General features: G+C 39.6%; 1 protein-coding gene across 8 annotated transcripts in view; it reads right to left on the bottom strand.

The window, feature by feature from the left end:
* The window catches only part of sox6 (SRY-box transcription factor 6), a 165,490-nt gene that overhangs the window by 133,313 nt on the left and 19,994 nt on the right, over positions 1–12,183 (bottom strand). For all 8 annotated transcript variants that reach the window (XM_048184154.1, XM_048184159.1, XM_048184157.1 and 5 more), the window contains exon 3: positions 9,913–9,983. The gene's annotated coding sequence lies outside the window, so the exon portion shown is untranslated. The remainder of the gene's footprint in view (positions 1–9,912; positions 9,984–12,183) is intronic.

The raw sequence follows: 12,183 nt of genomic DNA, 5'->3' as shown, positions 1-12,183 counted from the left end.
AGACACATCAGAGTCAAAAGACATCCAGTCTTCTGCCTCCTAAATGCTTTCGCTTTCAGTGACATGGGTGCAATTTGCCCCATGCCTCTCCCCTCCCTTCATCCCCTCTCTTTCTGTGTCTCTCTCTGTCTTTTCCTCTCAGTGGTGAGTTGTGCTGCTGTGGATGGATAGAGACAAAGCCACTGAGAGAATGGAAAGAGTGAGATCAGAGAACCCCAAGGACACTGCGCCTTTCAGGCCGGCCAGCACTTAGCAGGCCAGAGGACCCATAAGACCCGCCGAGACTTTTCTCACAGTCAGGTGTCTGGGGGTGCTGCGGGGGATGGGAAAGGAGTGTTTTCGGCCATGGGCGCTCTGCTCACATAATACCCAAGTGCTGCCACAGCAGTGACAACGCGAGAAAACAGTAAAAACGCAACAGAGGCAATCAAGCGTGTCTCCTCACTATTCCGAGAGAGTGTTAAAACACACACACTCTCACACACCCTTCTCTCACACTCTCTTTCTCTCCAACTCTTGCTTTTGTTGGGGGCAGCAAGAAGACAGCAAAAACACAAGCATTCTGACAGCATCTGTCTCTTTCAGAGAGAATGCTCTGAGCAACGAGAGAAGAGAGGTTAGAATTAAGTAGGGTTTGATTGTTAGGTCTGTTTATTCTGCTTAAAATAATATGCTAAACAAAACAGAGTAAGGGATATAAAACATGCATCTAGATTGTCTACACTACTGTTAAGTGAGATTTCTGACACAATACAGAATAACTGGCCTACATGGTAAAGACCTAAAGCACTTTAGTAAATGAGAGTTTTTCTGTTCAGTTTTAATTCTGTGTGAATCTCATAGAATTTGGTTTCATTTTTGTTTTTTTCCACTAACATTTTCATAGCATTTGTTTGTTTGTTTTCTAGATTGTTCTGTAATTATCAATAGTGAATTTCATTTCTGTGATTTTTTAAATGCTGTATTTGTGTGTTTGTCATGAAAAAATGCCCACCCACCCCCCAAAAAAGGCAAAAATTAGAAAAATATAAATGCTAAAATTATTATAATGATTATTATTATTAAATTTAATAAAATTAAATAACAACAATAATAATAGCAATTATTATTATTTAAACATAACAATGGACAATAATAATTATAATTCTATAATTATAAAAGCACAATAGGACTAGGAGATGTTTTTTCATAAATTTCGAACTTTAGACCACTCCTGTGAAGTAATACCTAGTTCTGTCTTTTATACAGTTCATCAGTGTAACAGTAGTGTTCGAGTGATTAGTTGCTGTGTCCCCCTGAATTTTCTTACCCTCTGGCTGCTGTGTTACCTCAGCCCTCTCTTTACAGCTGAAAAAACTCACTGTAGAAATTGAGACAACTTCGATCCCTGTGTGAGGATTTTGCTGCGGTTTACAGGCCGAGCTGAGGAAAAAGTGACTGAGCCACAAAGTATTGTCTCAGCATAACGAAAAGAAATAAATAAACAGAATAAAGCGAGGCTTAAATTTAGAACAGACCGTGTTTCAAGGGCAACGGATTGTTGAATGAAAAACAGCGAAGATCAACATCAGCGTTAAAAGTCAAGCTCCATGCGCCTTTTTCTCCCAAGACCTGCCAAGAACTGCTTCTGCCCAAGTGAAGTCTCCCACCATCTGCAACAAATGTGCTCCATTAAAACAGTACCATATGGACAACAAGCCCTCGCTATTAACACGGCTTCTGTATGGCCTCCCTCGCTAACGCAGTGCACATTTCAAACTTTCAGTCAAATTGACTGGCTGAATTAATGTAGTGCTATGGAGAGTGGGTGGGCTCGGGCCAGAGATGGAGATCCCAACGATTCCATGACTAAACTTATTTTACATACCACCACAGATCTCCTCTATAGATGTTCTCCAGACAGCAGGAGGGGAACTGAGAGCCAGACAAATTAATTTAGGACAGGAAAGACATCTTGCTACATCTTCATACACAAGAAAAGGCCAGATTAACGGCTAAAGTCTTGCAGTTAAAGAACTGAAGTTCCCAAAACAAATCATTTATTCCATGAAGATGATGACCACGTCTTCCTCCAGCATGTCAAGATGGTACTGATTAAATGGCAAGGGGTATGACAATGCGACACTGTGGCGTTGCATTGGCGACGCCCCTCTTCAGCGAATCAGACTGAGGCAGACTCAATGCGACCCCACCCGCAGACTATAAAGCTCTTCTATTCTTCAGTGCACATGATGTCATAGTTTGGAGGTCCTCTTCTGTAACACGCACACTCAGGACACAAATCAAATCAATCAGACCTTTGTAGATTTAACCTGACCCAAAGGTTCACCTGATTTTTGTTTGTTTATTTTTCCCATCAGAGGGCCTTAAAAACTGTTCATAATTAGAGTGGGCCAAAAAGGGGATAGGGATATTTTTCCTCAGTGCCACTCACTGACAGGTATTAGAGGACAGCAGCACGTGACGTAAAAAAAAATCTGTGTTTTGACTCAAACAACTGTTCCTTGACTGGTAACAGTAAAATCCGAAGCTGTGATACGACTGTGCCCTGGCAAAAAGGCAAAATGAAATGTTGACATGTGGCAATAATAAGTGTCATATGATGACACAGTGCTGACTGGCCTACACCAAAGTCCCTGCGTGGAACGACTTGGCTCGGCTCGGCTTGGCTCAGTTTCGGCTTGCTTACTTTCGGTTTGCTTTTCAACTGCAGTTTAGTACCGCTTCAAAGTGGGTGGGATTATAGACTGGTCATTATAGTTGCGCCGCATTGACTGCCGTGGATCCGCTCCTCGGCTACCAACGAGTCTGCACCTTGTCTACAGCCATTTCTTTTTTCAAGTTGCGTGCGGTGGTCGTTTAAAGCAGGTCGTTTAAAAAAAGTCACGCGAACAAATGATACTGCGGTGGCTGTTACTGACTATTTAAATCTAGCGGGTTTGGTGTCTCGTGTTTGAAATCCAATGACGCTGGTAGTGAAGATTCTCTCTGACCAATCAGTGATCTGCAGTGTTTACACGTCACATTTAGTATCGGTACAGCTCGCTTGGAACCTCAACCGAGGTGGTACTATTTAAGCGCCACAAAGTGAGCCGTACCGAGCCATACCAAACCGTACCATGCAGTGGAAAAACGCCATGAGACAAGTCATTTCACTCGGCGGCCATCTTTGAAACGCCTCTTGGGCATGCAAGTGCAGCTCCTATCTCTTATAACGGGGAAACATCAAATTCTCCAAAACTGTTCACCAAGCTTACTATTCAATTTCATATTTGAAATCACCAATGAAATCTGACAACAACTGTCTCATAAATTTTGTTTCTAAATACTTAAATCATGACAAAAACCTGCATTTTTCAGGCTGGACCAAGCTAATGCGCAGTCCTAAGGGCATGTCTCAGAACAATGGAGAACAATGGCGATGACTTTACCAATCAGTGATTGGCTGTTTTATTTAGAAGGAGGGACTTATTCTGCCATATTGCACGTTGCACTTTCTCCCATTCGTAGTAATACGAGTGGACCGTCTTTCTGTATATAAAGTCCTTAACAGAAGTTTTAACTGAGGATGTAATAGGGAGTTTACACTTTTGTGTCACTCAAACACAAATACTCAGCCTTGTCCATAATTAAATTATTATTATCATTATTATTTTATTACTCAGAGCCTTTTCTGTAGCTCAACTGGTAGATTTAGCAACATCGAAAATGTGGGTTCAATTCCCAGGGGCTACAAAAGCGGTTATGTACAGTACACCTGTTTACCTTCTAAGTGTATTTGGATTAACGCGTATTCCAAATGGATAAATGCACTATAGGGAACAAGCAAAAAAAAAAAAAAGGGAAAAAAGGGCAGAAACAGTTTATATAGCAAAGCTAAAGCACTATATACTGAAGTGGCGGATGACAGTCTAATTAAATTAGCATTTCATCCCCACTCATCTGAGCCACAAAAGGTGTGAAAAGGTTTTGACAGTGCTGGGAACAGGAAGAAAAAAAATCCCTCCATCCACAGATCCAAACACGTCTCACGGGTGTCCTCCTGTCACAAGCGTGCACACTGCACACACCTCCAAACGGCATTACAAAAGAAGACGTGACAGAGAGGGGCTTCCTCCACCCCCCCACCATAGCCCACCGATTAAATACACTCTCGCTAACAGCACCGGTGTCCCATCCCTTAGTCTCAACCCCCTTGCTCACCCACCCTGATGAGTAGTGAATTAATTTGTGCGAAGCAACCCAACATTAAGAAGGTGTGTTGAAAGGTGTCTGCTCATGTTTCAAATTAAACGCACTGCTGGTCAGCATTAGCACCTAGATGCCCGTCGAGGCTGCGCGCCTGCCTCTGACACTTATCGGAGAGAGAAAGAGAGAAAAACTGGATTTGCCTGTTCACACTGGAATAATTAGAACATGTCAGGAAGAATTAATTTCCTCATTTTTCAAAAGGATACACAGAAATTACCATGTTATTATATGACAGGGTCCCTGGGAGGATTGTATTAAATTTGATTTCCAGCGCAGCCCACACAACAAATTAAAGTCATAAATAAGATGGAAAGAAGCGGGGCACAGAGCATATGTTTATGGCAATGAGTGAAGCCAGGGGACCAGAAAGAACTATCTTCATTTCATTTTATTTAAATCAGGCCGACACTCTGTGTCTGAATGACAGCGCTTGCTAATGAGGGCTCAGGGTCTCTTTTATATTAGCAAAGAGAAACAGCCACTTAGTGGGTTAGGCGGCATGCACCTTAGCTCTACAACTCAACCAGCTGAGCATCTGACTCCCCTAATGGACACATTACCGTGTGCTTACAAACTTACAAGCCCTGCAAAAGGTGAGGTCTCTCTTAACTTACATCTGTGCAACAAATCAATTAGATCTCGGAAGCGGTTCCTCGTTTCACAGTGGGTTTTTTTCCCCCTCAATGCTTTATGCTTCATTTGTCGTTTGGGCTAGTTGAAGGAGACAGAAAAAAGTTAAACAAGTTCAAACGTAACAATGTTAAACTACTTTCAAGTTCGCCGCTCATTCATTGCATGCGAGATGTTAGATTACGCAAAGGCTGTTTAGTGAAAGACGTTTAGGTTTTTTGCAGAAGAAGACAACCTGCATTTATAAATGAAGCATTAAATCACGATAGGAGTGAATTATATTTTCATCTCACTGACTCACTAAGCGTTTGGGTGGGCAGTGCACTTGTGAATGAAAGCATGTGGGAGAATCTACCCCCATTATATGCAGCAGAGGAGCAGAAGTGCTAATTATATTCCTACGAGTCAAGTGGTAATCAGATAGCCTCAGATTCATGGGCATGTTTAATGTGCGCGGATGACCTCAGCACTGTCTGCCTTTACAATCTACACGGGCAAAAATAAACAGATTTCTTTAACAAGTCACACTCAACTATTCTCATCTAAAAATATTACTGTAGACTTATTCATGTTGTGGTGATCCACAAACAAAAAATAAGATAAGTCAAGATACGTCAATGAGATAAACCCAACAATGAAATGCGCACTGTCTCTAATAAAGTTTGAGAAGTTGCTGTGAGTCCAAAACAACAGAACAAGCCATCTTTTCAGATTCGGTTCACGCAGGTGGCTGGTAAATACAAAATTGCACAACGTTGCCTTTATATATTAAATATAATTAGCAGAAAATATGTAAAAATAAAAGCGAGTGGACAGATTCGAAACGCAGCCAAAAATACATAACATTATGCAGAATTTTGAGTATTAACTTCATCTATAGTCAAGATTATAAGGAATGTCTGTGTATAAAAAAAAATACTTTATTACAATTATGAATAATTTCTGTGCATATATACAACACCAGTTAAATAAATATAAATTTGTAAAAAATTAATATATTTTTATAAAACAAATATATTAATTTATATTGATTTTGACAATATATTGATTTATATGTACAGTATATTTATTCATATCATTTTTGTCATATTAATGCAAAAAAATTTAAATAATAATTACAATAGAATACAATTGTTATTAAGGTTACACTTTATTATAAACAGTGCCGTAGTTACATTGTAATTAATCAAATAAGTACTGAGTACTATTAATTAACTACATGTACTTACTATAGAGTTACAGTTAGGGTTAGTTACTTGTAATTATGCATAATTTACTGTTATTACTATAGTAAGTACATGTAGTAATATGGCACTGTAAAATAAAGTGTTACCATTATTAATAAAAAAAAAAAGTAAATTACAATTGTACATTTCTTTCTCAATGTTTGGACACATTTGAACAAAAGTATTTAGAGTTTCTGTGCTAAATGATAAAATATTATCATTTCCCCCCCCTCTTATTACATGCTATAAGACTTTTTTCTGCTATAAGACTCAAATTTCTGCTTTTTATATTAGGGAAAATGTACTGTAAATCTTTCATAAGGCGTATTACCTTATTACAATCATGCCGAGGCAGTGGGATACAGAGAGAAGCAAACTATGGGAATGGGCATCATTAGAGCCAAGCGCTCCCTTGGGCCCCACAAACTTTAAATAATTTGCAAATCAATTAACTGGCAACTCTCAACATAACAAGGATTTCACACCCCAGGGTCAGGGCACATTATCAGCTCTGGAGGATTCATGGCATTTTGGGAGAAAAGTTCATGGTTGGAATCATTAATTCATTTTACAGGACTTTTAGTTATGCATTACTATGCCCAGCTGTGGAAGCCAGGAGATTAATGTCATGTTCCTCAGTATGTCTATATATAGTCAATAAGAGAACGCCTTTTTACCTTGGTTGCTGTCTTTACCTTGAAACAAGGGAAGGCTGCCAAAATTATATTATGTATAACTCTTCTGAAAATTAGATAAAGCACATCAAGCCATCAAAAGGACGATATATTGAATAAACCTTGGCAGAAACCACTGCCCCAGCCATGATAGCGTGTTGTTGGGATGTTAGGTCATAGCGGGATGATTGAAGACTACTGAAAATCTCGTGCTCTAGATGATCAATGGTTCTCAGCCGAAGCCAGTCTGGTCTGCTAGACTATACCAGCCGAATGTAGTACAAATAAATGGAGTGTATTTCATTTGAAAAGCGTATCCCTTATGACCCTGTTGATCGAGAGGGCACACCTGTAAGCGTGCGTGCAAAAAAAATAGGTGCTGAGCCAGAATATGATGCTCTTGGCGTCACCGAACGAAACCTCATGAGAACTAATAAGAAAACGAATGGATACCATGCCATAAATACTTCGACCATCACAGATGTCTCAAGACCTTAGGACATCCTTTCATGACAATAATTACATTTCCAACAATTAAATCTTATTCTAAATTCACACTGATGAAATTTTATGTTCTATTGGGCCTTTCGAATGGAAAGAAGAGAACGGAGTTTTTTTTTCTCCCCAATCGGGCTGATGAAATTAAAATGCCGAACCCTATTGAACAGCCTCTCTGACAACAATCAAAAAGAGGGTCAGTGAAGTACTGTAGCTGGGGAGAGACTGTTAATAGATGGGAAAATAACCACCCAAAGGTTATTCATTTTCATTAGGGGTCCAGGAGCGCTGTTTATTCAATTTTTTTACCGAAAATCATTCCTGGAGACACCGGCCCCACAGAGACATCAACAGCGAGACACGCTAAATGCAAAATGAAGGAAGGCTCCGGGAGCTTTATTAGATGAATGGCACACACTGACAAAGAGTGTATTCTGCCTGTTCAAACAGATGCCGTTGCCTCTTCCTCAGGTGTTTCCAAATGACTTTGCGCAGGAGTGATTAAACGCTGGGCGCATGCAAGCCACGCGTCCGCCCAAATTACTTACTGCCTCATTTTGTGATTAATTAAACATGCAGATTAAAGTTGCAAAGGAATTTAGATTAATAGGTGTGTTAGGTCTCATAGGTCTAGTAGGAATCATAGCATTAGGAGAGGAAAGACGAAAGGGTACATTTTTTCTCTTCCTTAATCTTTAAACAGTGTAAAAACTGAAAAGACACTGGACATAGATACACATTTTTAACACAAAATGACAGCTTTAAAGTAACGTATCTCTCTCTGAAAGCTTGGCCTTTATTTCAATTGCATTTCAATGCAAATGCATGTCGTAAAATAAAATAAAAAATCTTTTAAATAGTTACTATTTATTTACTTTTAAGATTTAGGTCCTGACTAACCTTAAATAGATGTACTTCAAATGTCTATTATTATTTAAAAAAAAAAGAAAAAGTCAATTAAGTTTTCAATACAGGAAAAATAAAATGTTGGCTCTGACTTAAGCGTTCACCCTCACCCACCCATATTCACACACTCGCACTGGTCTAAATGCTGACACAATGCCAACTCGATGTACAGTACAAGGCTTACACTGTTACCCTCAGTGCTGGAGCGGGGCCAGAGCATAGGTCTGATGTTTACTGTTCTAACTCAAGTGGTCCTTTCACCTTCATTCAGCTTAACAATCAGCGTTTCATTCCCTAAATAGAGACCTGACCCTGTGACATATCAATGTTAATATCTGTGTTCACAGGACCTAGAACGGGACAGGCCGAAGCTGTTCTGTAGTGGCGACACAGAGCATGTAACCTCATCCCGAAAGGTAAGACTACTACCCGTGGCACTCCAGAAACCGCTGAGGAAAATCTACCGATGTTTTAAACATCTCAAACACCTACTCTTGCTCAGAGACAATAACATGCCCACCGAGCAGCGGTTAATCAAAGAGAAAAGGAAAAAAGATATCATATTTACACAAGCACAATTTTCCAATAATATCGTAACGCATTATCTTCCTCCATTTCAGGCTGACGGAAATATTCAGACTCTCCCTTGCAGAGTTACAAGCTGGGCAGACAAAACCTGTAATCACTTTCGGCCCCTTTCTTATTTCTCTATTCACTGATCTGCCTCTCTTTCCTCTGACAGCCATTCAGCGCGGACTTAACACGCCATCGACACGCACTACAACCACAGCTTAAATAAAAAGCGCCTGCCCCGGTGTAATAGAGCGTATTGATCTGAGCCGAAGACGCTGTTTGAATTGAAATCACAGGGATAAAGCTTCTGCATTAGCGTGCGGCCTTGAACTTTGAGCTGGAATATGCCATTCTCAGTGGCCTAATTATGCAGGGCCAACAGTGGGGCTTTCTGCACACTAATATAACTCTGTCCTGCACCTCATATCGAAGTGACATTTGAAAAAAGATTAATATGAACTTAACTTTCAGGAAGCTTGTTTGCTCAACATTACCAAGAGCAACACTTTGCCAGATATGATCTTTATTACTATGCTGGAAAGAGAAAACTCCCATTTAAGACATATTGTGGCAGAAAACTGCAGCCGTATATTGACTGTTTACTAAGACCCTGTCTGTGTTTCTTTAAAAGGGGCTCTTTCTTCATTGCTGTGAATGCTCTTATTGAGGGCGACTGGCAGCCTGAAAGTACCAATAACATAGTTGGTATTAGCATAGAGAATAGATTCCCTCTATATGCGCCGATGGAAGTGTGTGTTTGAGCGGAAAGTGCAGGTAGGTGCTAACAAGCAAACTGGTTTTCGAATGACTACTTTCCGCCTTTTTAAAGTAACAAAAAAGGCTACAATCTACATTTAATTGTTAATATGTAGCCTTTTATATAAGTCACTTGTGCTGTTTTTCAAGTAAACGTAGTTCTAGGAAAGTGACGCAGAACAGAACACACTCATCATTGTAATCATTTGTGTAAGGCCACCATTTCCTGTGTTAATGAAGCATGTACTGTGGTTTCATGAGTTTCAAATCAAATCAGACAGATGTAAAGGGTTAAGACAGCAGCAACCATAGGGAAAAAAATGGAATGTTAATGGAACAGTGATACACAAGTAATGTTGGACAAGATACACAAAACAAAATATACTATTTGTACTTACATAAACAGAAAGACTTTATCCCCAGCTCCCAAAGATCACTGGTGTGTTGATTTTGAATTCATGAAAATTACCTACAACAGAGCAAAAAGAAAATGTGTTTAAGTTTGCACAGCTTGCTTTAAATGTGTATATATAAGGGTTGGGCAAAATTCAGAATTGGATTCCTTTCAATTCATGAATTAGAATATCAATTGGCCACATCAAGCACAATTGGAATTTGAACTGGAATGATAGGAAGAGAAATATACTGAATTGAAATTCAAACCAATAAAAGGTAATTCATTCTGGGTCATTAAAGGGATAGTTCACCCAAAAATGAAAATTTGATGTTTTCTCCTTACCCCCAGCACATCCAAGATGTAGGTGACTTGGAGGTTTCTTCAGTAGAACACAAATGATGATTTTTAACTCCAACTGCTGATATCTGTCAGTCAGATAATGGGAGTGAATGGGAACTCGATCAATAAGAGTCAAAAAAACATGCATAGACAAATCCAAATTAAACCCTGCGGCTCATGACGACACATTGATGTCCTAAGACACGAAACGATCGGTTTGTGTGAGAAACTGAACAGTATTTATATAATTTTTTACCTCTAAAACACCAGTCCACACTGAAACACTGTCCAACTGCGTTCAGCACTCGCTTAGTAAGGTCTGATCGTGCTCTGACCGCAGGGTTTAATTTGGATTTTTCTATGCAAGGTTTTTTGACTCTTATTGATCGAGTTCCCATTCACTCCCATTATTTGACTGACAGACAGCAACGGTTGGAGTTAAAAATCATCATTTGTGTTCTACTGAAGAAACAAAGTCACCTACATCTTGGATGCCATGGGGGTAAGCAGATAAACATCAAATTTTCTGGGTGAACTATCCCTTTAAGAGTTCTTCCACCCTAATTCTCAAAACTTTAAAATTTGATTAAAGTACACAACATTTTCTCAACCATTTCATTATTGCATTCAAATTTGAAATGCAACCTTGTTTACTGAGGCAATTCAAATTCAATTCAAATTCAGGAACTGAATACATATACACCACCGTTCACAAGTTTGGGTTCTGTAAGATTTTAAAATATTTTTGAAAAAAAAGTCTCTTATTTTGACCGAGGCTGAATTTATTTGATAAAATACAGTAATATACAGTAATATATAAATATTTTTTTATATTTTAATTTTTTTCTGTGATGGCAAAGCTGAATTTTCAGCAGCACTACTCCAGTCTTCAGTGCCAAATGATCCTTCAGAAATCATTCTAATAATGCAGATTTTTTGCATAAGAGATTTTTCTTATGATTATCAATGCTGAAAACAGTTGTGCTAAGTATTCATTTCTATAAAAGAGTGACAACGAAGCAGAAGAACAGAAAATCGTGAGAGAGGATGTCAGACGAGTGAAGTAAAGTGAGGGTGCAGGCAGGCGGTCAGAGTCCCAGCAGATGAAGTTAAACAGTCGTTGTGCCGCAGAGCCTCCAGCTACTCAGCTCTCTCCCTGAGGGACTCAATCCTAGACAATGTTTAGAGTCCACTTCTCTAATACCTCATTAATCTGTCCCTGCACTGTTTGATTCAACTAATAAATGGCTTTCATACAAAGTACTTGTTTTCTCTAATTCCTCTCTCTGCAGAGCACTAATGATTTATTTAGTTACACGCTCTGCTAGTTCTAGCAGGTCTTCTGAGGTCCTCCAGCAATGCCGGCACAACCAAGGAAACACAAACAAACAGACGGTGCGCCCAAACCACCAACAACACCCAGTTTCAACATTATCCGACCATATGTGTAGTGTTACATTTCCCTTTTACGTGACAGAAGAAAGAGAGAGAGAGAGAAATTGTACTGCGCAAACCTCACGGATGTTCATTTCACCGCATTATTCTGTTTTTCTCAACAAGCAGGAATCTCATTACCAGCTGATTTATACAATTAGCCTGCCTCAGCATCACCAATTAAACAAGGACACAGGGGTTTGAGGTCACAGCTAATTTATCCGCCTGCAATTTGCGCCATCTCTGCTAGAACCGAAATCTGCCCTCCCGTACGAGCGCTGAAGAACTAAGTCAAAAGCACAGACTAAGTAAATGGCTGTGTGGGAGGGTGGGTTAATAGAATAAACTGAGAGATCTTTGGTCTCCAATGGATCTGAATGTGGCAACCTTGAGGCTGAAAGTGACAATGGGAGAAAAGAGGCAGGAGGTCTGACCCTTGTGTGAATGGAAAGCTGTTGTCATCTTAATAGCACCTCTGAGCTGACGTTCTCAAAGGACC

Source organism: Megalobrama amblycephala, linkage group LG3, assembly GCF_018812025.1.
Source record: "Megalobrama amblycephala isolate DHTTF-2021 linkage group LG3, ASM1881202v1, whole genome shotgun sequence".
Classification (NCBI taxonomy): domain Eukaryota; kingdom Metazoa; phylum Chordata; class Actinopteri; order Cypriniformes; family Xenocyprididae; genus Megalobrama; species Megalobrama amblycephala.
The sequence above is the reverse complement of the archived record's forward strand: the minus strand, read 5'-3'. Positions and strand labels throughout refer to the sequence as shown.